Source organism: Falco punctatus (assembly GCF_963210335.1).
Source record: "Falco punctatus genome assembly, chromosome: 5".
Taxonomy (NCBI): Eukaryota; Metazoa; Chordata; class Aves; order Falconiformes; family Falconidae; genus Falco; species Falco punctatus.
The window spans coordinates 50528051-50552669 of NC_137584.1; the positions used below are offsets into that span (position 1 = coordinate 50528051).

The 24619-nt window shown below is 42.4% G+C and overlaps 1 protein-coding gene across 5 annotated transcripts in view; it reads left to right on the forward strand.

Annotated features, from left to right (window-relative positions):
* HIVEP2 (HIVEP zinc finger 2) overlaps window positions 1-24619 on the forward strand; it is a 145077-nt gene that overhangs the window by 20153 nt on the left and 100305 nt on the right. For all 5 annotated transcript variants that reach the window (XM_080390051.1, XM_080390046.1, XM_080390050.1 and 2 more), the window contains exon 2: window positions 16478-16583. The gene's annotated coding sequence lies outside the window, so the exon portion shown is untranslated. The remainder of the gene's footprint in view (window positions 1-16477; window positions 16584-24619) is intronic.

Here is a 24619-nt window from a genome sequence, read left to right on the forward strand (position 1 = left end):
TATATACTACCATATGTGCACAGTGGCAGATTATGCATTGGTACAGACAACAGCTGAGATGTTATAATGAGAAACAGTTACATCTGTAAGCTGCTTCTGTAGCTATAGCACCGTTTCTGATAGCAGCATGGAGAGGAGGAGATGAGCAAGCACAGACGGAAACATGTATTTTCTCACATGAGGCCATTCAGGTCATGGCCAAGGGATGTCAAAAAGGCACTGTAAGGAAGTAGACAGTGTTGCTCTCAGTATGTCCTTATTTTCCAAACAAATGCAGGATTTCTTTTGGACTGTCCATGCAACATCCTTCAGAAGGAACTTGCTTTTTTATGAAAACTTACAAGAAATTTCAGTGTTCAGGAGAATTTTCATTTATTATACTGGATTGAGTTAGTTCTGTGTTGTCATGTGTTACTGGTATAGCTGCAGAAGCTTGGAGCTGGGGGTCTACGTAGTGGCATGTGAGGACACCAAGGTCTTGTAGGTGGAGAAAGATCTTTTCCTGAATCTGCATGATGATAACCAAATACAGGGTTCAACAAATGCTTGTATTTGTATCATCTCCAGTACTCTTTACTTCAGACTCTGTAGTGGTTTTTGGCTAACTAATAGTTATGTTCTTTCTGCAACTCCATAATTTTCTTAATGCAGATGAATGTTATGTAAGGACATCATAAAATTGTTGAAATATTTGTGCACACTATCAATAGTAGCATGGGCTCAATTTTCTGATGTGGTTATTTAGGAGGGTTTGAGTGTACTTTACTTGAATTTCCCTTACTCTTTTGGATGAGAAGTCCTTGTGGTTTTGTTAAGAGCTGAGACTTGTAAGGTCAGGGGTAGGTGGGAGCACTGTGGGGCCCATGGGGAGCGTTCACCCCACGTTTCTGTAGAGCCTGTGAGATGGGCATAGCTGTGAGGGGGGTTGTGGCTGCCTGCTGCATTGTGTTACGGTGAAAGCCTGTGCACCTTTGCTGGGGTGTGAACAGGGGTGTCCTGAGGGCTGCCAGGGTGTGAGCTGTGGCTGTGTGAGCACAGGCTGGAGCCATGGCAGGTGGGCACAGCTGGGCTCAGCTGGGCTCGGTGCCTGTGAGTAGCGAGGGTTGCTCGCCATCATGGTCTGGCCTTTATTTCTGGTGGGATTTCTGTTGAAATAAGCATGATCTGAGTGAGCAGAGTAGGGCAAGTATGTGGCTGCCAGATGAAAGACAGTAATTGCCACGAGTGGCACTGATGCACGGGCAGGAAGGGGATGTATCTGTGTGTGTGCATGTGATGGCTTGGCCAGGAGTAAACTCTCACATCCTGAGGTCCTCGAATAGATCTTCAGAGGTTAGTAGTCCTGGTCATAAGGCTCTGCAGAGAGGGATTCTTGCCCTGCAGGTTGCTATACACAATTATTACGTCCTCCTTGATTTGTTAAAAGCCCATGTGTCTTGTTGTTCAAATCCTTAAGTGTCTTCAGGTTATTGAGTTGTTCCCATATTGCAGCAAAACTTGAAATAATTACCGACTCAGATTCACCATTTCTGCCAGTTAAAAAAAGGTGAAATTTAATTTACACTAATTATTTAACTACATAAGATGCTCAGCGTGAAAATGACTAGGTGCAAATTAAGATTAAATAAGTAAAGGAGAAAAATATGCTGTGCATTATTTTTCATATTTAATGTTCTGTTTGTATTTCATTACCAGTCCATCTGCGAGAAGACTTCTCTTAGCAGATTGAAGCATTTTTTCAAGAAAAAAACATAGTGTACAGTTAGACTAATAAAACCAAAATTTTAGTCTGAATAGATTAAGATGGGAGAGTTTTAATAAAATCTTCTCATTATTGCAGGCTTACTTTCTCAACTCTGGTTACACTATGTGTAGGTATAATCTTTAGAGCTGTGCAGTGGCCATGCTTTCTCCAGGTTGTGTTGCTGAAACACGTTTTGTAGCCTCCCCAAAGCCATTGTGTGTGTGAAATCAGCCTCTAGGTAATACTGAAATTCGTATAATGCATAACCTGAGTGGGTTACATGGTCTTGGCTTCTTGTCACAGGAATGGATTTGAGAGTGTTTCCCTGTAGTTGTGCTTGCTGCAGTCGTGCTACCCCACAGCCTGTCCCCTGTGAACGTGCCGTTGCTTTGGGAGCAACGGATCATGAGTCATGGTGGCTCTGCTGTTTGCGGGCATGAGAAGTAAAAGCTTTTGTGTTATTGTAGACAAGACTAGCGGTGGGTTGGGTTGAATGCGCTGCCAGTCTTACCAAGGTGAATTCAACACCGTAGTAGTGTTGCCATGGTACGTTTTTTTGGAAGCACCAATACCATACAACACCCTTCTGTATTGCAGAGAACTTGTTTCACCATCCAAAAATGTGTGTGCTGTCTTTCTTTACCTCAGCTGACCCTGGCTTTGAACCTTCCCAAACTTTGGAGATGTCTGGAGCGAGACTGCTTTGTGAATGGAATTTGTTTTTCTAAGTGCGGCATGAAAGATTTGGTTTATCTGCATGGAGCATGCTTGCTCAAGCAGTTGCTTTCCACGGTGCAGCGCTTGTAGATTAAAATCCTTTGTTGTGGTCATGCCAGTTCAGTTCCTTCTGCAGCAAGTCCATTTTGCTTGCAAGTGTGCTGCAGTAAGGTGCCTGGTTTCATTAGTGAGAAAGAAATTTTTTTCGTTTCCGCTGATGTGTCATTCTTGTGGATTCAAAATGGTAATGACAATTTTGTGTAACCATTTTTCAAAGATACTTTGAAAACTGGAATAACACTCCATGCTTCAATGTATATTTTATTTCACCTGTAAAACCGCTTTTACTGCATGCGTTTGCACTTGGAACTTGAACACTTTGCATCGAAACTAGAAGTGTCATATGTATGGAGTAGGTCATTTATGGTGACGTATTTTACTGTCTGCGATGTGTGGTCACACAAGCTCAACAGTACGCAGCTGACTTGATATATTTACTTAATTCTCTACCTAAGGAAATATGGTCTAGTGACTAGTAGGCTAGGCAGGAACTTAATACCCATAGGTTCAATTCCTGGTTCTGCTGCACAGTTCATGAGTTTAGGGTAAGATTCACAACACCTTACTGATTTTCATGTGAATTATATTCATAAATATGACTTAGGCATAAAAATACCATTATTGTGCAGTATTCTCTTTATGTCAGTTCCACTTCCTTATTTTATGGAGATATCCTGTAGACAGATGCTGTGTTCTGCTGTCAGTCCATAGGGAGCCAATAGGAGTTTTGTGCTAAAACTGTGGGATTTGAACCTTTTCTTTTTTTTCGTTTGTGTATCTGTTTTTAAGTGCCCACTCTCAGAGTGATCAGTTGTTGTGCTATTTACTATGACCACGTCTGCTCATAGTATTTATGCTGTTAAAGGTCATCCAGGTCATTGCAGAAGTCAGGGTACATGCTGCTTTGGAGTCCAGTTCTGTCTCCTAAAGAACGAAAATAGCCTGGCTAAGGTACAGTCAGCAGCTAAGGCATTAGCGAAGGGCAGAATGCATAGACCTGGATCCAATCGTTGAATGCTGTGTTTAGAAAAAGAAAGAGTTAAATTTTTTCCCAAACAAACTGGTAAAATTCAAGGTGGAAATCTGTAATTTTTTTTTTTACAATTGACATTGTATTGCAGTGAGTGTTAGAGTGAGTACCAGCTTTGCAGAGCAGAGGGAAGAGGTACTTCTGTTGAGTGGGTACATGCAGAACCTGCCAGTTTTAAGAGTAAAGCTGTATGCAACTGTGAAAGTTGTGTTTTGAAGTACCCGGGCAGTTCAAAGGGTAACTGCCAAAGCGAAGGCTTAAGACAGCTGCTGGGAGCACTATAAAATGTTTTGGGGTCTACAAGGGACACGAGTGCTTCCTAAACCAGCAGAGTGCCTGCAGGGACACTCGGCCTCACCTGCGCTAAACCTTTGGGAGGTGTGAATCAGCTCGCTGTCACTGGCAGCCCAAAAGTCCCCACAATTTATGCCAGGTGATGTTGCGTAGTTGCTCTTTTTCCCCTCCTGATCCGGGATGTTGTGACTGAGCTCTGTAAATGTCTGTGGGGGAATGGGAGGTGGTGGTGGGAGTGTTGAGGAGACCTGCGGATGGGGCTGGTTTTATACTACGTGTAACCTTTACCACACCCACTCGTTAGCAACACGCACTTTTCACTAACAGGCATTTCTGAAGAAAATGTTAATCATCATTGCTATGTGCGCAGAGCTGGTAGTCTTTCACAGCCGTGGTCTGGTGGCTGGGAGCGTACCGTGCCGCAGGACCGTGGTGCCCTGCCCGGGTTGCGGTGGTCAGGGCTGAACCTCACCGGCGAGAGAAGGCAGACCGTGAGCAGCCTTGTCTTCACTCCCCCACTGGTCTTTTTTCTCCCGTTTCCTAGTTTAAGACTTAAACAGGAAGAGTTCAAGTAGTTAAAGCGATTAAACTTAATGCTTTTGATACTGCTTGTCTTGTATTTCTCTGTGTTGTCTGTGATGCTTGTGGCCTACTCAGAAGGGTGTCCTCCTGCGTGTTTGCTGTCCTTTCTGCCTGTCGTGTCCTTTGCTGCTTGGGTACCTCCTACATGCAGCTAGGCCCATCTTGGCCAGACTGGTGAGCACATTGCTTAGCAAACAAAGAAAATGCGATGGCAGGTAGAAAATGTAATGTAGAGACCGAGTGAAAAGTGAAGGCCTTGAATACCTGCCAGATGTATCCGGTGCTCGATTAGCAAAATTCCTAAGTGAAACTTTAATTTTGGGCAGATTCCTAAGTCATAGTGAAATTACTGTGTCCTACATGTGCTCCTGAAGTTAGGTTTATGCTTATATATTTTGTGAATAGAAATGACTTATTGAGCTGGAGCCAGCGTGGGGAATTTTGGGACTCCTGCTGTTCTGCTTACAGTATTTTGCAGGAGAGTTTAAGGCTGTAGAATGACACCAACTGGATCCACAGAACAATCTGCTCCTGTTCCCGTGAACTCCAAATTATTTTCCTTCTCACATGCAAAGTTGTACCAAGAGCTGCATTTAAAAACCCATCTGTTGTCCATATTATATCAATAGAAAGAAAAATTTTAGACTTCTAAAATATTCTGATTACGTGTTCCATCCTGCTGTCATCTGTCTTTCAACTACATTTCTTGTAGTTGCACTTACTTCTAGCTGCTCAAATCTTTTTCCTCCCACCAACAGATGAAACTCTGAGTGCAAAAGTAGAAGCAGAATGCTACAAAAGGGTAGTGGAAAGAAATTACTGGTTTCAAATAAGATGCTTTTGGTAAAATAAAATAAATAAATTGATACAATGGGGTTTTTTTCTTATCAAATGTGGGAATAAGTAATAAATTAAAAGTTGTTTTGTCACATTTTTCGTTATACAGATAGTATGTTTGAGGTATCATTAATGTCTATGTGTGTTTTAATATAATCTGTGATGTGTAACAAAATACAGCAATTTTTCTTTTAATTTTTACAGCAAAATAAGGTAGTAATTCCAGTGCTGCTGGTTGTAATTCACCTGCTGCTGATCCCACTTTTCTGTGTTGCAGTGGCAGTAGCACAAGCATACTTCTTGGCAGATACACTGCTTTTCCACAGGGCAGCAAAGTTCATCTGTCTTGTTTATATTTTTTTTGGTTTGTTGTTACATTTTGGTGAAACAGCCAATAGCGACAGAACTGGAGAGACAATATTGTGTTGTTTCAGGTTTACAACCTTTTCTTTGCAACTGTAATGTCTACTCAGGGGTGTCCTCTGTGTGTGTATTTACATCTGTTACAGCATCCTGGCTTTTCTCCCACCGTTTTCAAAGCAGTACCTTCTAATTGAGGGCTTCAGGATTATTCAAATACTGCACTGCGTCATGCCTGGAAAACTCCATGGGAGACACTCTGGCAATGGGAACTTTGTAGCCTTTTCCCAGTGAGATACAGGTCACAAACTCAAACTTCTCGTCCCATGATGGTTGGATAGCTAGGCCACAGACCTCTGTTCATGGGAAATTCAGTGCTGACACCTGTCTGTGTTTCTTATCAACCCTCTGTAAAGTTTCATGCTCAATATTAGAGCAGTGTCTGCTAGCAGTTGACCAGTCTTACTCATTTGTTCCCCAGTATGAAGAAAGTGAAAGCCTTCACCACGTGCGGTTAATGATCTGCTAAACAGCTCATTTTACCAGGATTTCAGTTGCCACTACCTAAACCCTTACTGCTTTCCCTTCAACAATTTAGTATTTCCAAAGATTCACTTGAATCTTGAAACCATCCCCTTGGAAACTGCAGGTCCCTGCTGTGGAAGCGTTTGGCAGGAGCTGTTCCATAACAGATTAGTGTGTGTGGCCCAAGAGGATCCCACTGATGTCTGTTCACAGATTCCAAATTTTACAGATGTTTCTTTCTGAGATTGGCTAATGGAGGTGATGACTCAGAGGGAAGTCCTGATATGGAAGGTTTCTCCTGATACAGAAAGATTTTGAGGACAAGATTTGGGCAAGGGGATATCACACAGGGAATGACTGACAGATTTCAGACTTCAGCGAGGGAATAATTAGCTCCTGAATTTAAAGGTTTGGGTCAGGGGGCAACGCTGGTTTCCTTTGTCAGGACATTAAGGAGGAGTAGTTCAGTTTTAGACAAGCAGTTGGTAAGACTCCTGTTGTGACGCTGCTGGGATGTGGAAGACCTCGAGATAAAGTGTTGGTGGAAACAGTGGGTGAAAAGGACTTAAGGCAGACCACTAAAAGGAAGGTATAATGAATATACCTGTGGAGTTCTGGTACAGTAGTGTGTTGTCCACTATTTAACTGACACTTTCAAAGTCACAGACCTTTCTGTTACTGAATTTCAGTCTTGAACATTTTTGGGTAGAGAACTGTAAAGCAGTGAGTGTTTTCACAGCTCTTTCTGGGTGATGCATACTTCTGTGAAATAAACTGCATGTGCTCTTTATTGATTTGTCCCCTGAATGTAAAGGTTCAAAATTTAGAATTATGCACAGGTTACTGTTTTTAAATGTGTAATGAGTACTGGGTTTAGGATGTGTAAGGAACAAACCCATGTCTGCAGTAGCAGATTTTTGTCGCAATAATACGAGACTCAGAGGAGACTATTTGGGAGTGCCCAGTGTGGAGGGACATGAAAGCAGGCAGGGGCCATGGGGAGGGTGGGGGGTGGGGGTTGGGGGCTGGGCACTCAGTCTGGAGCAGCTGTGCACTGGGCAGCGAAGCTCAACTCCAGAAACAGTTCTAGCGGGGATATCGCCCAGCTGGTGCTTTTATACATCTTGACTTACGGCACCAACATTCAAATTCAGGTCAAAGGTAGAAGAGTGGTAGGATGGAAGGTTAGTGAGGCAATGGTACATGTGTGTATTTGAGAACCTTCCCATCCCCTGGTTTTCTGCTTCAGTACTGCCCCCACGAGATGCCCTAGAAAATGCCTCAGATTTTTCCGTATGCAGCAGAAATCATGAACTCCAGCTTCCTGTAAGTGCCTGTCTTTTGGATGCAGTCCCTGCTGTGTTTGGGCTGCTGTATAAAAGGAGGCGAAGGACTGACCCTTGAACTGATAGCCAGGTCGTACTGGCTTGGTTACATCCTTGCTGCTACAGCAGCCCTCCTGACAGCACGCTTGGCTTGTGAGGAGGTGGTTGGAGTGGTTCAAAAACACACAGGAGGTGAGCTATTGAGCAGTGTGCTGCAGTGCTCAAACTTGCTTTTTTTCCTCACTTTTTATTCAGCCATACAGGTGCACCTGTAGTTGTGAACTTCAGATTTCAGCAGTTTTGCATCTCTGTACATCTATTTTATCTGCAGATCCTGTGTTGTCTTATGAGTCAACGTGGAAGATTTTTCCTTTAGTGTGGATGCTGGCAGTCTGTCTCTTGTCTGAGCACAAGCTGGAATCAGAAGGAACTTCTTCCGACTGAGTAATTTTCAGATTGCTACCTCTTTGTTAAATGTCTGTAGAGAAGTTATTAGGGGAAGACAGACACAGGCGTGACATTACACACAGCGTGTGATTGCAGGTTTTTTTTACATAGGAAACAAGGCTACAAAAGAGATCTTGGGAGGAAGGCAGAGTTTATTCCTTTAAGAATACTTTCCGGATAGGAAGCTGTGTGAAAATGATAAAATGGTGGATTTGTGTGATATACATGATTTTTTATTATGGTGACTTATTTTCCTTGTGGTAACATCTAAAGGTTTCAGTGAAGATGTAGGCCTCCTTGTCTTTAAGTCTTCAGACACATTGAACTTGCAGTGTAAGTATTTGATAGATAAAGATGAACAGAGGAAAAAAATGTTATCACAGGGGTCAAAAACAGAGGCAGATGGTGAGATGCCCTTCATGGTCAGATATGAAATCTGTGGCAGCTAAGAGCTCAGCGTGTTTCTCAAGCCCTATGAGTTGATGGAACTCTCAGTACCATACATTGCTTAGCAGCACAGAAGTCAATCTTGCAACGCCATGTGAGCCTTTTAGCTCCATGTTAAACCTTCAGCAAACCTTTTTTCAGTGAAGCTTTTGACATACTTAAGTTTATTGCATGTATCTTTATGTTGTAATTCAAACCTAAATTTGTTTTGCTCTGGAGTTTAAAGGTCCCTTCTGATATAAAGCACATTGATTTTGGGAAAGATTTATGGAATAATGTCAGATGCTGCTATTTTAAAAAATGTTACTGCCTTGCAAAAGTGAATTTCTTGTTTCTTTGTCTAGTAACATATTGGGAGCACTTGAAAGGAAGTGTTGGAATAAGGAGATTTCTACCCTGGGGGGGTAGTATCCTGTGCTTTCGTTAGGTCATGTCAGGCCATTGTTTTGCTTTTCTTATCATAGAGATCTTGTGTCTTTATTCGTGCTCAGCTGTGGACCTGTGTTTCCTGGAAGAGTGAAATAATTAAGAATTAATGCTATAAAATCATATGTTCTCTGTTTGTAGCTGTTTGTTTAGTCTAAGGCAGTTCTTACCTGTAGTTATATATAGTAATAGGTGGTGTAGATACATACCAGTAATAAGTAGTATCTAGTATCTGTGGTTCTCAGTGTAGCTGAAAAGAAATGCAGTTATTCTCTGTAAGTATGAGAATACATAGACTGAGAGATTCAAGGCCACCCATCAAATGGCTAGTAAAACTGGCATCTCTTGATCCCTGCAGGTTTTCACCCTTAATTGCCAGCTGCTGTTCTCAGTGGCTTTGTCTCTGCTAGAGGGTTACAGAGTGGCAGAGTATGGGAAAGGGCATATATGATTTATTACTTTAGGTGCAGCCACTGGGAAGGATGGTTAGGTACGCAGAGTGGTTTATCAGTAGAAGTCATTAAAGTAGGGTGATTAATGTAGTGCCAGAGAAGGGCACATGGTGTGTTGTGCTTGCTCTTAAAATCTGTGAACTGCTACACAAGGTCATGCAGCCTAAAGACAGTCCCGGTGAGAGGAGTCGTGGCAGGAAGGACATTGCCAGCCTAAATTGAGAGCTTATGTTACTGTGCAGTTGTGTCCTGTCATGGAGGAACACCTCCCTAATGACTTGCTGATGGAATGGTGAAAGCTACTTTGTCTTGCCTGGTAAATCTGGCTTGGTTCTGGTGTGACAGGGCTGAGATATATATTAATATAAGTGATGTGAGCAATAGCTTCCTGATCACAGCCTGGGATGCAAGTGCCTGCTTTGCAAATAAGCAGAATTTCTAGCACTGACAGTGAGATGCCTTTCCTCACTACTGTATTTATCATTGAATAGAAGGAGGCATGAGAAGGTGAGGCTTGTGAAGTCTCATATGCATGGGACTCTTGCTTTGAAATGTGTTATTCTATTTCCTCCAAGTCTTCCTCAGGGGAACACTTAGTTTGGATTTCCTTTGTGTTTTACCATCGATTCTTCAGTTGTCACTATCTGCTTGTAGACTGTGGCCATAGTTTGAGTCTACTTTATTCTCTGTCAACCACTGCCACTCTGCTTGCAGGCTGCACTGTGATGTGTAGATTGTATGCTATGTAGAGAAGGCAGAAGTTTTGGTAGATGCTGGGAGCAGAGCAGAGGTGCCACGGGTAACCCCATAAAACACGATAGGTGCGCAGCAGCCAGCAGATCTGGCAGCCTGCCAGATTAGCATAGAAACCACCTCCTGCACAGACCTTGTTTTTCTAGCTAAGGACTGATATGCTCTCTTAAAAACAAAAATAAATAAATTGCACCGAGGGTATTCTAGTCCTTTCAGGGACAGCTCTGACTAGGAGAAAATGGAGAAAAAACTCCTGGCAGAGGTTATACTGAGGCTGTCATCTTCACGTAAGTGGCAACACCAGAAAGAGGTGAAGTTGCACAGCCATATGAATAAATGTGCAGAATCTGAAACTCGCACTTGTGGCTCATCTATCACGTACCATCCTTTTATATAGTGTGAGATGAAATGTCCAGCACTAACTTTAAGCAGCCCTCAGCAGACATGCCATTGCCTTCTGTCTCAGTGCACAGCCGTAATCTCATCCTGAAAAGTAAGATTTTACCTTCCACTTACCCTTCTGGAGACAGCTTGTCAGAGCAACATGGTACTGCATACTTATCCTGCTTAATGGCAGCTAATTAAATTAATTTTTGAGTATAGTACTAAGTCAATTTAATTCTGTCTTTCAGAGCCTGCAAAGATAGTTGTGACTCTCGGATGGGTTTCTGTCTCTGATTAGTTATCAGATCTCTTTGTGCTTTTTCAGACTCTCTGTCATCTTCTGCGTGTCTCTCACCTGTACTTGCAGTGTTAGAGAACAGGGTGTTTTTCCCCAAGCTTTCATAGCCCCAGCATCTACTGTTGCCTTTCATAATATAGTCTGTTTAATGGCTTTTGTTCTCTGAAATGAAAGTGTCATTACTGTGGCTGGAATAGAAATAGAAATTACTGTGAAATACTCTTGGTGTTAGATCTTGATCTTGGAGGTTTTTTTCCAAAAGTGTTGATATTTGGAGGAACGGGTATTTGAGTGACCTTCTAACTCGGAGCTCAAACACCCGCCTCTGGATGACCATCCACATCACAGTCCAAGTGCAACAGCCTCCAGTAATGTTTACTGCCTGTCACTCTTGATATATTTTGTGATCGCTAACATTAATGAAAAAGAGGGGCAGAATTTAAAAGAAATAGTCAAAGAGAAAGGTCAAAGCAAATCCTACTGTAGAAAAGAACAATACGCTCGATTAATTAAGTAGTGCTGGTGGAGTATATCATGCTAGAGAGAATCCAATGAGTATTTTTTTTTATTATTATTTTAAATACCGTCTGAGCAGGTTATCAAAAAAAGTAAAAGAAAAAATACTGTTCTTCTGGGGATTTTCATGCATTATTTTTTGTACAGCTCTGTCATGTCCCTCATCCCTTCTGTGCAGCTTTGTGTCAGGGAGTGCCTCTGATCTGCTGTTTCTAATTCCCCTGATGCCATCGGATGGCACATCAGTGTGCATCACTGTGGAACCTCCTTCTGCAGTTTACCCCCTGTTTGCAGCTTCATTTTCTTTCTCTCATTCTCTTCCCACTTCCCCCTCTACTTGTTGATGTGTGTACAGACATTGCAAGTGCAGAACTGAATTGCCATTGTCAGTGAAGTAATTCCCGGTTACCGAGAAACTGCTGCTCTTGCTCCTTCCAGAGTATAGCTGGAGTGTATGGGGAGACGTGGTTTGAGAAGAAGCTTGTATCGTTGTCATGCACCGTGATTGTTCTGTATGGAGAAGAGGTCTTCAATCTGCGTGGATGTCAGTCTGACATATTTTACAGGCGGTTGATTTATCCATCCATTTTTTGTGTTGCATGGTAAACCGTACAAGTACTGTCATGTCTGTAATAGACCTTCTGATGTCAGAGAGAACTTAACATGGAGCTTCTGATGTCAGAGAGAACTAAATACCAGCTTTCTCACCTTTTTTGAAATAATGCTGAAATGCATCCGTAGATACCAGGAAAGTAAGACTTGAGACTATAATTTTTTTCTTAATTCCTGAAATTTGTTGACATGAAAGTTTTTTCAGATCATTAATTACATTTTTTCTTTTATTTTGAAATATGCTTTCTGAAAGGTTATTCACAAGTATATTTTTTTGAAATCAGAATCTATAGTTTTTTAAAAATTCATAATAAAATATATGTATCTGGGGAGGTTTTGTGGCTTGATATTTAGACCTGATTTTAGTAAACAATTCAATGCATGTATGTAATCAATCTAAGCATTTGGTTTAGACACTCTGTCTGTTATAAGTCATTATTCATTTTTCAAATGAGCAAATAGTATTTACTGAAGGTGGAGAAAGAATTGCCAAAACCCTGACAAGTCCTAGAGCACAGAAGTGGTTTTATAGGCACTTTCTAAATACCCACATTTTAAGGCCTCTTCAATTCTCTTCGTGTGAATTTGCTGTGTGCATTAATATGAATATTTATAATGCAAAAGCTTGCATATTTGCTTCTTCAGTGCTGTACTTTGTTGTAAGGAAGGAGTTATTTGGGGTGAGGGAGTAACTTATCTATAGTTCAGTATGTATAAATACAGTTTTAATATTGTCTTAAGACTGATAGACTCAGTTTTGGGAAGTGAGGGCACACTTACCTGCATGTAAGTTAGCAGCAAAAATTATGTTTCAGCTTCCACTGATTTTTCTAACTACGCCTAATGTTTACATTTCCTTAAGAGATTGCTTGTGAAAATAAAGGTCTTAATTGATGGCACCGGAGATTACCACTGTCTAGCCATAGAAAATCAACAGTTTGGACAAGAACTGTATATATTTTCTTACCATTATCTCTTTCTGTAGAGACTATATTGATTTGTATATTTAGTTCCCAATCTTTCTTCCACCAAGATTTTAAGTGCTGCGTCCCCAGTGTATTCCTGTCAGCGCTAGCTATTTCCATAATTGCTAGAACCATGTACTTAAACAGCTCCCATATAATTTCCATTTTGAGATTTCACAGCGGCTTCCATGCTTCTGCTTCACCTGAAAAGACTTTGCCTTTGCTTTAAAGAAGCTTTTTTAGGACTTGCAATTTCTAAGTGTATTTTTGGGACTTTGGTGCTTGTTTCTCAGTGAAGGAAAGGCACTAGGAAGTCTCTGCCAGAAAGATCTTTGTGAAAGATCTTGAAACTTGTCAGGTTCACAAGTAGTTCAGTTGACTCTTAACAGCTTTTCTTTAGTCCCTCCTGCTCTGCCAGAAGTGGTTTGTTTAGAGCACTTTTGTCTTTCTCCTACATGGTCTCAGAGATCCCTCTATCTCAACTGTGAGCGGAGAGGCAATAAGCTCAGAAAATGGGGCATGACTTGTGGCCTTGAAAATCTGAACCATGGCTTTGACCTGGCCAAAGAAAAGGAGCAAGGCTCAGCGAAGGGATCTAAGCAAAAGGGAATCAAATGGAGAACTACAAATGCATTTCCTACAGGACACTGAACAGCAGGAAGCCAACGGTAGCCGGTGACAGCTACCATCCTAAATTAGGTTTGAACTGATTCACTGGACATGAAACACTATGTTTTGCTTGGTTCCATGTGTTGCGATACATTTCTGTTCACAGTGGGGCTACTTTGTAGTCATTCATTTCCATTCAGGTGGTGATTTTGGACTTCTCTTTCAGAGTATTGTCCAAGAGTACCCTTAACAGGCAGCAAAAAAAAAACCAGAAAGGAAAAATGTTTAAATAAATTATTCACCTGAAAAGTTCTGGTAGTTTTCCAAAAGGTAAATGAAGTGATGCAAGGTAAATGATTAGGTGCAGTCATTAGGAACAGATTGATCAAATGACTCCAAATAAATCTGCAAGCAGAAAAAGAATGAGTTGCATGTCATACTGTATTTTCCTGTTGAAGACATCTGGCCATGTTTAGCAACATCCTTTAGTAGGGAGGATGATTTCTCTGGGAGGGAGGATTCTTTTTAAGCCTTCAGTGGGTTGAGAACGAACTGGTTTTGTAGGTAAATGGAGTTATTAGGAAGTAGAATTTAAGCAGTTCAATAGAATGGATTTATCTAACACTCAGGAAAATGGCTGTTTTAGGGAAAGCCCTTTATAACATCAAGCCTGGATGTGAAGTGTTAGGTGTATGCTCCTTAAAAATTCTAAGTCTACTTTGTAAGTTAAAGCTGTCTATCAAATCTAGACAATGCTCTCTTGTTCTTTTGTGCCTATGTGTATCTGGGAATGCAGATACCTGGTCATGTTTTGGCATTTCTGAAAATGAGTTGCTTTCTGGTAGGGCTCCCCAGGCAGGTGGGTGGTTTTCACACATTCATGCTCTGAAGCCCATGTTTCTGAGGTCAGAAGCGCTGCCAGTTTTGCAGTGTTTCAGCTGTACCGTGAGTGCCTGCAGCAGCCAGTTCAGCTGACACTGTGTCCCCAGCCCATCCAGCCGTGCAGCTCTGCCAGTGTGCATTTGCTTGGTCCTCCCTGTGTCAGCCAACATGTGCACCTGCTTACCAGTACCCCAAGCTGGATTCACGTGTGTCAGACCCCCATGAGCTTCCCAGTGAGCCCTCTGTTCCTTGAGCAGAGGTGGCTGTGAGTGAAAGGGAAGGAGCCACTGCTGGGGTTACAGAGTGGAGGCCGGTGAATGAATGAGATGGTGCCTCAGCCAGCTACTCCGCAGCTGGGCAGCGTAGGAACCCCCCAGCGCAGAGCTAGAGGAGCTGCCTGCCTGCCTGCCAGCCAGGAGGGACGGAGCTCTCCCCGATGAAGGGGAGTGCTGCTGAAATCCCAGCAGTGGGGCACGGCAGAAGATCGTGCCTTCCGCCAGCCGGGACTGCCTCTGGGCACTGTTAGCAGTCAGTTCTCTGCCCTTGCTCACTGCTGCTGGATCCCATGCTGTGACTCAGCAACTCACCTCAGTGCCTGACATTTAAGTATGTGTATACTGAAATATATATGTCCACTGCTCTGTACTGATTCTGTTCACCAACTCGTATTTATACTGTTTCAGAGCAGGCAAACATTAAATAATACATATTAGCATCATACCTATGGCAAGCGCACTCTACTAATAATTTTTTTTTTTTGGGGTTTGGACCATGGAATATGTTCTTGGTAACTTAATCTTTACATGGTTTTATGCTTGTTATTGAAGACCAAATACAGAGTATAGGAGACACTGACTTGCTTAGGTAGCAGCAAATGAAAGATGTACATGGTGCTAGTGAGCTGTGTGATGTTGTGGCTGGCCAGTGAATAAAGGCAAGAGCCAAGCCTCTTTGGAGGTGTGAAGAGTCAAAGAAACGTTAGAGTAACTTAAAAAATGTAAACTATGGCTAAAATCTAAGCCCATCATTTCTTTAAAATTCTTTGTTATTTGCTAAACTTCGCTCGTGAAAACCTCTTACCCTAGGATGAGATGCAGCTTGTAGAGGGGGAAGAGCAGCTTCTGTTTGAGGAGACTTGATTTAAAAAGATATGAGCCCTGCTTTATCTCTGATGTGACTTCTTAACACTCTGTGTGTGTGTGTGGCTGTATTTCTGAGTGTCCCATAAGTTATATTATCCACATTTTCAAAATGAAGAGAACCCAATTAATCCGCTTTTTGTATCAATAGCTGTGTTTTATAGCTTTATCCACATCCTCATGCATCGTAGGATGAGTCAAAACAATTAACAATCAAAAGTTTCTTAATTCTTGTTTCAAACATTTATTTATGGGGATACACAGTCCAAGCAAGTTTTCTTTATTTAATGCTGTAGACTTTTATGTTGCCTGAACCTACATTTGTTTCAATCAGTTGTGATTTTACCATTAGTTTTAGTAAGAAAAAGCTTTTTCATCTCTTAAATTGGAAAATGTATGTGTTTGCTGCCATGAGTGCTGCTAGTAAAAGCTCATTTTCCATATCTGCATTGGTTACCTACAATACATAAAAAAAATATTTTAAACCAGACTCACCCATCAAGTAATTTGAAATGATCAAATGGTTATAAATAAGGTAATTGTTGTCACCAATAGGAAAGAAATGCTTTCTTAAGACTGCTTCATCTCAAGAGAATAGTTCATGAGGGAGCTCCAGTGTTGTGTCTTCTTCTAAACCAGCGATTTTCTATCTTAAGAACGAAAAAAAAAGATAAAGGTAGAGCCAAACTGGCAGTGCACTGGTGAGAGCAATTATGTGCTTGTCAGGGACCTGACAATGGGGAATCTGAAATTCCGTATCTGTCCACTCTACATTTACAGCTTCTGTTTTCATTGCTTTGCTAGCATGCCTGAAATCTGGTCTGGAGCAGTGGGCCAAAGCAGTTTGGCTACAGCAGCACACTGTTGCTTGCCATTGTGAACAGCAAAAAAAACAAACCCCAAAACCAAACAAGCAGAAAACCCATCACAAGTGTTTTCTGTAAGCTTGGGAAGAGCACAGACACTGTTAATGCAGGGGAGGAACATGTGTAAACACACAAAATGGATTAGCAGAGCTTGATGTAAATCTCTGAATATGATGAACTTACTATCTGGATTTGTTATGTTTTCAGGTGGGACTCTCTTCTGATATGTGACCTACAGCAAGCTACTTTGAATCATACGATGACAATGTTATCACTGCCACATCTCTGGGAACCAGTTATTCATAAGGATACGGTATGTGAATGTCTGCATCTTACATTAGCCATTGCTTGTTGGAACAACGCAGAAACAATAACATGAAGGTGCTAAAAGTCATTGAAGTAAATGTTGAGCCACATGTACAATCAATTACACGGAGCTGTTCCAGCAGATGTTTATCTGCTAGGCCTGGTCTGTATGCAGAATAGTGAACTGTTTTAACTTGAAAATGTATTTATTTACAGATACTGGTAGAAAAGTTCTACCACTGTTTTCTTTGGATGAAGTTATACTGGTACAGTGATGATATGTAGATATACAGACTTACTATTTTCTTCCTCAAGCGGGAAGGGTGGTAGCAATAGCATGAAGGGTTCTGTATTGCTGCACTTAAAGCAGTACTATTTTTGCATTTAGGAAAGGTCTTTAATTGCTTTTCTCCTTCATTCCATTTTCAATTTCTGGTCAATCTAAATTAGATTAATTTCACACACCAGTGAATCCCTAAAGAAGTGTAAATTAACTCCATTTTACCAAACTCAGCCAGATGATGGCAGTTATTCCCTTGATGTTTAGCTTTACATCACCCAACATCTTTGACCAAGATTTCTATAGGAATTAAATCCATATATAGACCCTTTTTTCCTCACCCTGTATAAGGAATTGGAGACTGAGATGCACATCTAGTGAGGGGAGGCTATTTAATTTATGGCCTACGAGGCCAAAAATGTAAGGTCACTAATAGCTGGCAGGTTTTTCTTTTCTACTGTTGTGGCTTGAAATTGTTAAACACACACTCAGGTCCTGTAAAACCATGAGCAAACTGGTTTTATGAGAGTAGTTACATCATTGTTTTATGTTCTGAAACAGTTCATAGCACACCACATAACCGTTAGCATGGAGCATCTTCATCTGATTTATGGCCCCGATGCGACACCCGCTGAAGCTGGTGGAAAAATGTTTCTTCATGCTTATGGGAGTTGAATTGCATTGCATGTAACACCTGAGACATTTGTTTAAGTACTGTTCCCTGCATGGAATTATTTTTACTGATTAGCTGCTTTTTAGAGATTAAGTATTAAAGATACAAGCATAAAACAGAATTACAAGGAAATGGATTGCCAAAATAACCTGAGAGAGGGCTCAATTACTGAAAATGCTTGTCTAGCTTCAAAAGTTATGAAGTGATGAGGAGAGATGACTGTTTACTCTGAAAATATATATATGGATTTAATGTGCTGTATTTTGGTACATAAATTAGAAGACGATGTCAGAAATGTGAATGATTTGCTGCTACATCAGTGCTGTGAGAGAGGGAAAGCAAGATAAGTCTTACAGGGAGCAGGGAGAGAAAGGTCATGCTTCATCCATCAATTTAGTGTGTTTTGGGAGAGCAGTTCACAACTCGGGTAACTTGTGTGCTCAGGTGAAGAGGTTTCCAAATCTGGCTGGATTCTGGGTCAGTTTGAAGAGAATCTCCTGGAGGTGACATCTCCCACTGAAGTGAGAGAGTGTTGGTCCTGCATGTGCTGGCAGGGCTTCTAGCACACCTCTGTAGCCACTCTCAGTAATCCCTGCTGGCTGAATGCCATTAACACGACCCTTCGCAGACTTTTACTTCGTGCTTGTTCAGGTGTCTCCTCTGTCATCTATACTGAGGCACCTAAATTCTCTTTTCAGGAGGGATATAGGAATATTAATCTCTGTTGCTGTTGTTTCTTCTGAGTTGATTAGTTTTTAAACATTCAGAATTGTTTGTTTATCTCTGTTTTTGTAAATAAGTTGTTTTGGTGTGTGTGGGAGCATTGGTAGTGGGAAGCTGGTTTGAAGAAGATTGGGTTTACGTTCTGCAGGGGCAGGGGTCTGGGAAGGACCCAGCAGGCCAGCTGGTCTGCTTTCCTGCCATCACAGGTATCTTGTCATGCAAAGCACGAATGCGTCTCGGTTGACATTTTTACTTTGGTGGAATGCAGCCTATTGCTGGTGGAGGGGACCTCTTAGAGAGCTGAGGGCGGGTGGCGGGGAGAGGTGATTGTCGGAGTGGTGACTGTTTGCAGATCTCTGTGTTCCCTGGGCACAAGGAGCAAGCAGCCAACTCTCTGCCATGCTTTTAATGAGCTGTAGGGCAAGGGATGCTGTGTCTCACACCTCGTGAGGCTTCTTCTGTTATGCAGTAATAACCTTCACAGATTTGCCATCTACCCAAATCAAAATGAAATTTCCTTTGACTGGTGAATGCAGGAGTCAGAAGGAAGTGAAGGTTTTCGCGTTTATTTTTCCTTTTGGGTGTTACTTTATAGCATACAGTATTGCAAACATTTCAGGAAACTAATCTGTGGGAGCGCAGCTCATAAAAGATTGGCCTGCCACAGGATGAGGCTCTGCTTATTACAAAAGAGCTTCTGAGACAGTCACAGCTGAAAAGATTACACACTTCCACAGGAAATTAAATTTGGTGTAATATAGTGAAAGAATGACAAAATGGAAAGGGCATTTGTAACATTTGTTTGTGATTATTAAGTGGTAGAAAAATGAAAAGTTGAAATCCAGTAGTAATTTAGATATGGATACAAAATTGCCAATATTTAAAAAAAATATGTGGCCCTCCCCTTTGCTCTCTCTTGGTGGTGTTAGGTCAATGTGGAAAATCATTAACATCTTGTAAAATTATGTCAACTTTTGGGCATGTTACGTTATAAAGTATTTAAAACATGTTTCAGAGCAGTCCTGTGTAGTCCAGTTAGGTTACGTTCTCCAGCAGAAGATGCATATGTGGCACCAGACTGGGAATGAGAGGCATGAGCTTCCTTCTTTGCTTCATCCTTCTCCAATCTGCCTGTGCCCCTTGCAGAGTCGCAGGGTGATGCTCAGTGGCGGGTGACAGTCCCAGCCCCATCCCAGCTGCAGGCTGGATGCTGGTGTCACAGGTGCTGTCAGGCTCCAGACCCACTGGGGTCTGTTCAGGTGACACAGGTGCTGAAGAGATTTGTTGGTACCAAGGTCCTTGCTGCTCGCCCAAGGTGCAGGCAGGTGACATATCCCCTCTTCCTCTTCTCCTTGGGGTCAGCGTAGGTGCCACACTGAGATGGGCTCTCTCCTGGCCAGGTGCTTCACGGCAAAACATAGATTTTCTTTCAAAGGAGACAGTAATAACTTGCAACATTTTAATTATTTTTCCTATAAGATCTGGTTACCTGCAATTGGAAAGAATAAGCAGGACTCTGGCAGAATTAACTTTATTAACCGTCATAAATCCTTTCCTTTTTGACTTTAATCAGTCCCTGGAGTCCTTTTAATGCTCTTGACATTGCACTGGCCTTTCATCACAGCACAATATACATTTTCCTGTAACTAGAAAACTGATGGCTTAGAGCCCTACGTAAACCCGAGGTAATGGACGCAGCGTTGGGGACACCCGACTGTCAGATGCTTGCTGCTGGTGAAGGCAGGAGAGGGAGCGTATTCCACCAGCACGGCTCTTACCTTGACGGGAGAGCAGGAGAGGGGACCTGAAGGCACAGGTGCTCACATGGTCTAACACCCAGGAACAGGGGACCAGCCGCTTTGCTGTGGCCCAGGCAGACAGAGAGACAGTGGTGCATTTGTGTCTTCTGCTCGGGGACCACGGGGGCCAAACCTTGCCTCAAAAAGCCCCTCTATGAGCAGCCCCCAGCCTGTGTCCCTGAGCAGTGAGCTGCTGGAGCTCACTAGCAGCTGGAGGGCTGACCCAGTGGCCAGGAGGATGTCACTGGTGGCACAGCAACCAGGCAAACCTGCTCGGTCAGAGGCGCTGGGTGAATGGATCTTTTCTGTGCTGGGGAAGACGCTAGAAGGAAGGAGTGTTACCAGGTGGTCGAGGGACAGGCACCTAAGCAACAAATGCTGCCTTCATAAAATAACTCCCTGGGTTATTGCCTTTCTGTCCAGCCCGTGCACAAAATCCCCTGGAAAGCGAGAGGGGAATTCCCTGGTCGGTAGTCTGTCTGCGTCTCTGCTGTCCACGAATTCATGGGATGGAGAAGGCATCCCAAGAATCTGCCCCCATGTGCAGGGAAGCTAAATTCCCTCTTGTTTTTCTGTATACCCAAGTCAGCAAGTTTCTTCAGCAAATGCTTTACTTTTAAGCTTAATACTATGCAAATATTTAGCTTTGGACAAAAAAACCTCAGGCTGGCTTCGGACCATGGACTGGCTTCCAGCTGTTTCTGCAGGTACAGATCCAATATTTATGTACACAAATGGTTATTTATTTATTTTTTTATTTATTATGGTAATCTTTTTATAATGAACTTGGATATTTGTGTACCCTGGTTTTGCTTTGAACGTAAAAATCTATGTATTTGCAACGTGTATATAGCCATTTTCAGAAGCTTTGGCAAAAAGCGCAGACCTGCTGAAGAGAATCACTGTAGGCTGAATCTTTAGATGCCGCAGAGTTGTACTGACTAATTTTTTCTCTAACTGAAGTGCCCAAAGCTTTGCTCGCCATTGAAAGCCCACCAGCCTAGGTTATGAAAAAAAGGTGTGGAAAGATCTGGTGACTGCTGCAGGAGCTTTACACTGTGATTTGGTTGTCCAGACAAATGGGAGCACATGAATGTTCAGGAGTGTCAAGAGTGTCAGCAATAAATATGTTAACTACGTTTCAAAAATCTGCTTAAGCTCTACCTGGATATGTAATACTTTGCTGTATCCGCATATATTTCATATATGTATGCTTTCTCCAGCCTATATCTCAGCTGCTGCATGCCTGCAAACAGCCTCTTATTAAAAAGGGAAAGTCCGTAGTCTTTTGGACCTTCTATAATGTGCTCAGCGTGTGAGCTATTGACTTCACAAAGACAAGAATAGCTATGTCAAATGTGTTTCATTTGCATGTGGCAAGACAGAAAAAGCAAACTATGTGAAGATGAGCAGACAAGAAAGACACCGAATGCCTTAAATACTAAGGGAGTTAATGCTATGCAGTGATTTTGCTTCTGTTATAGGAAGTGTAAGAACAGTATGCTTCCTGGCGTACATCACCATCTAAACTGCAAAGGTTTCAGTTCCATGGCAACATGAAGAGCCCGACTGTGCTGAAGGTGTATGTATTAATGCATTCAGAGTGAGGGGCTGGGAGTGAGCTGAGGAAAAATAAAACATGCTGAATGTTTCCTGTTTGTTTTTTATTTGCATGTGAAGTAAAGCTCTTGTTCTTAGAAAATCTGTACTGACATGGATACAGCTGCCCCCCCCCCCCCCCCCCCATTATTTTTTTGCTTGTGTTTTTCTCAGGCAAAGAGCAAATAAAGAGGCTGTTTTGTTGGGGGGGCTGGGGTGTGTGTGTTGTTGTTTTTGTTTTCTTTTCTTTAATAAGACTGTAAGTGCAGCAGCACTTGAATGTTGCAAGAAAATGCTATGAATTCCGGAAACTGTTACATATCCCTCAAGTGAAAGACTTTGGTGTGTGTGGGTATTTTTTCCAAGATGTAGTGCTTTACAGAGCAGAATGAAGCAGTGTTTATTATTATTATTGTTGTTATTATTGTTATTATTATTGTTATTATCCTTGATTTTTTTTGGTCTGCCCTCTTTCTGCCTTTCTCTACATCCACCTCCAGTTTCCCCCACCTCCCCTGACTGAGGAGCAGGAAATAAGACTGAGCTGTTTCCTGACATCCAAAGAAATATAAAAGTATGAGGAAATGGTGTATTTTGTTTTGCCAGCCGACTCGGATTTGCAGACCTGCACTAGGAAGGTACCTGCTCCCAGACAGGGTCAAGAGTCACCCTCCGGAGCAACTGGGCAATTGGCCAGGGAATAACCAAGAGCTGATCATTATGTGAATTTTGTTCGATCCACTCAGTTGGCTGCGTGAATGTCGGACGGGGGATTGTGACAAATCTATTTTGCTCAGTCTAAAGAACTACCTAAGGCTGGTCCTGCCAGCTGTGCTGATGGATGGATGAATTGCAGATTTTCAAAGTTTAATGTCAAACTGGGCAGTGGGGGAACCTCCAGATGTTGGTATTTCTGAGGCTTAACAGCAGTGCTAATCTGGCATGGTAAAGCTGGCAGAAACTGGCAAGTTAAACTGGATTTACAGCTGCTTTACATTGCTAAAACAGGCAAAGCAGCCAGAATGTATCAGTGGATCTGGCCTATAGATTTCAGCGAGGTGTCTCTGTTTTACTGGGGAGAGACTATAGCTCTGCAGTTGGAAGTTGGTCAACCTCTCTCCTCTTGCTGTGCCAGGAGGAATAAAATTTGTGTCTGTCTTATCTGTATCCTTTTCTTTCCCCCCTTTTTTTAGTCAAAAAGACTAGCAACAGGAATTTTTTTAATTTTTTTTTTTTTTTTTTCAAGAAAAGGCTTGCTTTCATTGAAGTGGGAACCTTGTCTCTGAGATTCTACTTGGGGGAAACCTGTCCCTGTTCAGGAGACCAGTGCAACATGGGTAAACTTTTTCTAAGGGAATAAATAGAATTGAAATGATTAAATGACCCTGTCTTGGCATTCTGCAAAGGAGTGGATTTCACCCTTGAGGCAGCAGAACTGCAAAGTAAGAAGGGGTTGTTTTTAAACAGCCACTTTCTGAGGGAGAGCAGCAGTGGTAAACCTGAGCCACTTGCTAATGCTGCATTTGACACTCCCAAATTTGTTGCTGTTGTGACTTCTAGTGTTTGCACAGCCCCCCAAAAAACCCCAAACCACCCCCCCACCCCCCACCCCCCAGGATGTGGCTTATTAAATACCAGCATGTGCTTCCCAGATTATGTGTCACCTTCATTTTCCTGACTTTTGACAAAGGGACTGTGCATACAACTCTGAATGAAGAGGAGGAATCACTCCAGCCAACCATGTAGTAAGGGAGGTGAAGGATTCCTGTGTAGGTGTCCCGACCTGGCATAACCCTCCAAACAGGCTAACTGCTAACCCCGTGGAGTGCCTCATTCAGCTTGGCAGGAAGGATGAAGAGAAAGCACCAAGAGGAACATCAAAGGAATAAGCAAAGGAGGAAAGAAATCAAGGACAGGAAGAGTGAGGAAACAGAGCAAAGGCAGAAGGGTGAATAGAGAAACAACAGGGGGCTGGGAAGAGCGCAACACAGGAAAGAGATGATGCTCTGGTGCCTATGAGGGAAAAGTTGTTTTTCAGATGTAATGTAGACCAAAAAAATTCCCCGAGGAGCAAGAAAATTAAAATACATGAAGTGGGAGAGCTTATCAGAGTGATGAGGGAGGAGAATTCAGTGACATGAGTAGAAAAAATACAGAAAACACATGGATTAATTTCACGTTCATTTCATGCACTGGTCCATCCAATTTTAAATAGTAGCTGCTAAGTTTGTAGCATGAAGAGCTTGTGACAGGTTGTGGGGAGCAGTGGGGCTACATCAGGAAGCTGCTGTAGGCACTGGTGTGGGTGGTTGGAGGTAGTTCTCTTCTGTGCACCTTGGGTGGAAGCCTAAAGCCAGTGTGAGTATCCCTGAGAAAAGTTACCCATCCTGCATTTGAAGACTGGCAGTCAGAAAAACATGTCCAGTTCTCTCTGAAGGTACCTGAGGATGGGCTGTTGCCACACAGGCAAGGATAAGGGCTCCCTCTAGATACTTCTTCTTCCACTTGTTCAAGCTATCTAGGCTACCAGAAATAAACAGCTGAATAGAAATTCTAGTTCTGGCTGTGAAAAGAAGCTTTTGAATGAATTCTACATCAAATAATGAATGTCTTCTTTCCTCCTCCTCTCCACCTACCTTGTTCCTAAACATTAACATTTTGTGTCACTTGAGCTAAGTTCAGTGTCAGACTCACCAGATCCTGCTGAAAAATACACCCCTCTTTTGTGGCAAGCTGGAGATGATGAGAGGCTTGTGGTGTTTTTCCTTCTCAAGCTCTGCTCTGCTGGGAGAAGCAGCTAAGACTGTGTGAAGCTGTCTCCTTCCCACTCTCCTAAACTTTTCTCCTAAAAATGCTTCTTCCTCAGCGGCTTTGCTGCTTCTCTGAAGGCGGCATGGCTTGGCCCACTTAGTGCCATCGTTTGCTAGGGGATGTTTTCTCAGATTGTGGAAACTTTCATCATGATAGGA